We start from the raw sequence: 4,015 nt of genomic DNA, 5'->3' as shown, positions 1-4,015 counted from the left end.
GGATGAAAAAAAAGTCTTTTTGCTTAGAGATATTACTATGTTGCAAGATCTGGGTAGCCAAAGCCTTTAGCCCCAGTGAAGAATGTTTGTGGAAGGAAGATTTTTTTTTTTGAGACGGAGTCTCGCTCTGTCGCCCAGGCTGGAGTGCAGTGGCCAGATCTCAGCTCACTGCAAGCTCCGCCTCCCAGGTTTACGCCATTCTCCTGCCTCAGCCTCCCGAGTAGCTGGGACTACAGCGCCCGCCACCTCGCCCGGCTAGGTGTTTGTATTTTTTAGTAGAGATGGGGTTTCACCGTGTTAGCCAGGATGGTCTCGATCTCCTGACCTCGTGATCCGCCCGTCTCGGCCTCCCAAAGTGCTGGGATTACAGGCTTGAGCCACCACGCCCGGCCGGAAGGAAGATGTTTTATGGCTAACTGGCCTCATCACTCCCTCTGTCTCCGAAAGGACCTGCATAACTCATAGTAATTAGCAGGAGTGTGTAAGAATAATTGGTTGTGGTTTTGGGGATGGGGTGATTGGGTGGCCTGGTTTTGCAAAAGAGAAGTCAATGAGGAGAAAAGGTAATATTTCTGCTCCTAAAGCCAAGAACCAAAGCAGTGATAACAGATTGTTAGAAATATCTCAACTCATCCTTTTGGGGAGAAGATGTTTTCATAGGGGATATTTTTATTCTTGTTTGTAATTTTCCCCCCTACTCAATACCTAAAGCCAGGCCTTCAGAATCAGACCTGCTTTGAGTTCTGGCTCTTGCCCTTCAAACTGTGTGATCATAGGCATGTTTTTTTTTTGTTTGTTTCTTTTTGTTTGTTTTTTTGAGACGAAGTTTCGCTCTTGTTGCCCAGGCTAGAGTGCAGTGGTGCAATCTTGGCTCACTGCAACCTCTGCCTCCTGGGTTCAAGTGATTCTCCTGCCTCACCCTCCCAAGTTGCTGGGATTACAGGCATGCACCACCATGCTTGGCTAATTTTGTATTTTTAGTAGAGATAGGGTTTCACCATGTTGGTCAGGCTGGTCTGGAACTCCTGACATCATGATTCTTCCACTTCAGCCTCCCAAAGTGCTGGGATTATAGGCGTGAGCCACTGCGCCCAGCCATGTGCATGTTATTTGATCAAGTTTGAACTAGCACCTACTTCACACTGTTGTGAGGATCAAATGAGATAACTCTATCTTGGGCAGGACCTGGCACAGTAAGCACTCAAGAAATGGTAGCTCTAATTAATAAATTTCTGACTTAGAGATTTGAAACCCTGTTTCTTTCTGGATAATTTTCTCTGTTTTTTCCTCTCCTTTTTTGGGAATTGCAGCCCATGCATGTGGGTCTTTGGAACTCTGGGTTTGCACATGCAAAAAATAAACCAAGTGGGATATGTGGTGGCCTGGGTCACTTGAGGAATTCCAGGCTGTGTTTGGCTTTCTGGAATAAAGCACTTGGGCATTTAGTTTTAAACATATCGAAGGTGTTTTCCAATACCAATAAGGAAAGAGGAGCCAGAATTGATGGCTAGTGGTTCTGACAGTTATTCTATTAGAGTGCAGAGTTACCGCCACAGAGGTAGTGTCTCAGCTCCCAGCTGAGTAGGATTGTATGTTCAAAGCAGCAACAGCGTAATCCAATTCCAGTGAAACCCAAGTTTGGTGGAGCAATGAGAAGGCTATTCATTGTGACCAATCTTTATAGAAACTGGCCTGGCCTTCTGGGGAAATGTGTCTTATGTTTCAAGCATGTGTAATGGCCTGGGTTTGCAATGTGGCCTTAGTTCAGAAAATATGCTAAGGATGAAGGCTTTTCAGACTTCTCAAAAACTTGTCAGTCTCCCTCTCCATGAAGCCCTGAGTGCCCTGCTGTCTTTAAACATCTTCATTTGAGTTTCTCCTAGAGGGACTCCTCCTGAGTATGGCTGGAGAACTTTGCCACAGGCGCTTCTCTCCTCCTTTCCACAGAGGACCTCTCAAGCTTCCTTCACACTCTCCTCGGGCAGTTGGTGATCTGAGTCAGTCTCATGGGCTTTCCCTGTTTTCCCCCTTCCACCAACTCTCACTGCCCGCAAAGGGTTCTCCCACCGACTTATCGGAATTTGCCTGTCCTCTGGTCCCTTTCCTCGGGAGGACCCCGAGGGAGCAAACCTGGCCCTGGAGTGGAAAGCCCAATAAATGATTGATCAGAATTGAATACACATACTCAGTAGCTGGCACTAGCCTAGTGGAATGGTAACTTCTCCTCAGATAACATTTCCTTTAAGCCAGGTACCTTTGATGCCCTTTCTTCCCTTGACTCAGGCCACCGTGAGCTCCTGCTGCTGCTGCAGCAGCCTCCTGTGCAGTTGGAGCTTGACAACCCTTCCTCGGCTGTCCTTCCTTTCTCCTGCTCCCATCCCCAGGCTTCTGTCTCTCCACAGCTCTGGTGCATGCACACAAAACCCCGGAAACTGAGCACCAACACTCCAGAGCAAACTTTGACCAAACGATGGAAGAGCCAATGGAGAAAACCTCCCCTCTCCCATGCCTTTCAGTGGTTCCTCAGAAAGCTTCCCAGGGACACTTGTCCCACTTGTCCATGGGAGTAACTAGCTCTGTAGCTCTGTAATGCACCCCTAAGTTGTCTTCCCCTTCCTCCTTTTTTTTTTTTTTTTTTTTTTTTTTGAGATGGACTCTTGCTCTGTTGCCCAGGCTGGAGTGCAGTGGAGCAGTCTCAGCTCACTGCAACCCCTGCCTCCCGAGTTCAAGTGATTCTCATGCCTCAGCCCTCCAAGTAGCTGGGATTACAGGTGGGCACCACCATGCCCTGATAGTTTTTATATTTTTATTAATAGTAGAGATGGAGTTTCACCATGTTGGCCAGGCTGGTCTTGAACTCCTGACCTCAGGTAATCCACCCACCTCAGCCTCCCAAAGTGCTGGGATTACAGGCGTGAGTCACCAAGCCCAGCCCTTGTTTGATTCTTCTTGATTCCCTCACACCAGACCCCTAGGATGGCTTATTAAAATAAACCACTGACACACAGGCCCTGGTCTCAGACTGCCGTTTTTGGGAGAAGCCAAGGTAAGACCTTCTTTTAAACAAAGGACTTCTTAAGAAGGCTTCCCTTCTCCATGGGTGGAATTTCCAGGCTGCAGGATACACGCTGGGGTAATGCACTTCCCCCAAGCCCCTGAAGCTACCAAGGCACAATCTCATATGGCTTTCATTCTGCTAGATTGTCAGGGCCTGCTTATTTGTTTATCTCCCACTTTATACTGAATTCAAGAACAGTGTCTTTGTTTTATATTTTTCTGAGATGGAGTCTTGCTCTGTCCGCCCAGGCTGGAGTGCAGGGGTGCGATCTCAGCTCACTGCAACTTCTGCCTCCCGGATTCAAGCAATTCTCCTGCCTCAGCCTCCCAAGTAGCTGGGACTACAGGCGCCCACCACCACGTCCAGCTAATTTTTGTATTTTTAGTAAAGACGGGTTTCACCATGTTAGCCAGGCTGGTCTCAAACTCCTGACCTCGTGACAGTGTCTCTTCTTCCTATATCTCTGTGCCTAGTACAGTATCTGGCAAACAATAGATCCTTAAAAGTATTTTTGATGGATGAATGGATGAATGAATGAGGTGAATGTAAGTGAATCACGACTGTCCGCATATTGGATATCATAGTTAACTATTTACTCTACTTAAACCCCACCTACATCCCCAAATAATTTAAACATAATACAACAGAAAAATAGTATAACAGAATTACACTTGATCTTAGCCAAAAGGCCGAGAAGTGATTATAACAGAATTAAGTTAATTTTTAAGAGAAGAAGGAAGAGACACATAGTCTCCTGGCTATTTCCCCCAACACACACGAAGAACACTTACTTTTGTCACTGCATACGCGCTTCACTGGGGCCCCTCCATTATTATCATGGTTGAGCCCCTTACGGTGGCTATTGAGTAGTTGCACTCGCCTTGGTCCCTTTCTCTTGCTTTCCCAGTGACCCGTTAGAGATCTGCATAGATTTTCCCTCAGAGATTCCTCTAGAGG

The 4,015-nt window shown here is 46.9% G+C and overlaps 1 pseudogene; it reads right to left on the bottom strand.

Moving 5' to 3' along the window:
- Positions 1 to 3,581: 3,581 nt before the first annotated feature.
- Positions 3,582 to 3,759, bottom strand: LOC111521676 (annotated as a pseudogene).
- Positions 3,760 to 4,015: the final 256 nt, after the last annotated feature.

The sequence above is a fragment of the Piliocolobus tephrosceles genome, chromosome 6 (genome assembly GCF_002776525.5).
Source record: "Piliocolobus tephrosceles isolate RC106 chromosome 6, ASM277652v3, whole genome shotgun sequence".
In the NCBI taxonomy this organism is placed as follows: Eukaryota; Metazoa; Chordata; class Mammalia; order Primates; family Cercopithecidae; genus Piliocolobus; species Piliocolobus tephrosceles.
Note: the sequence above shows the minus strand (reverse complement) of the source record. Positions and strands in the feature narration are given on the sequence as shown.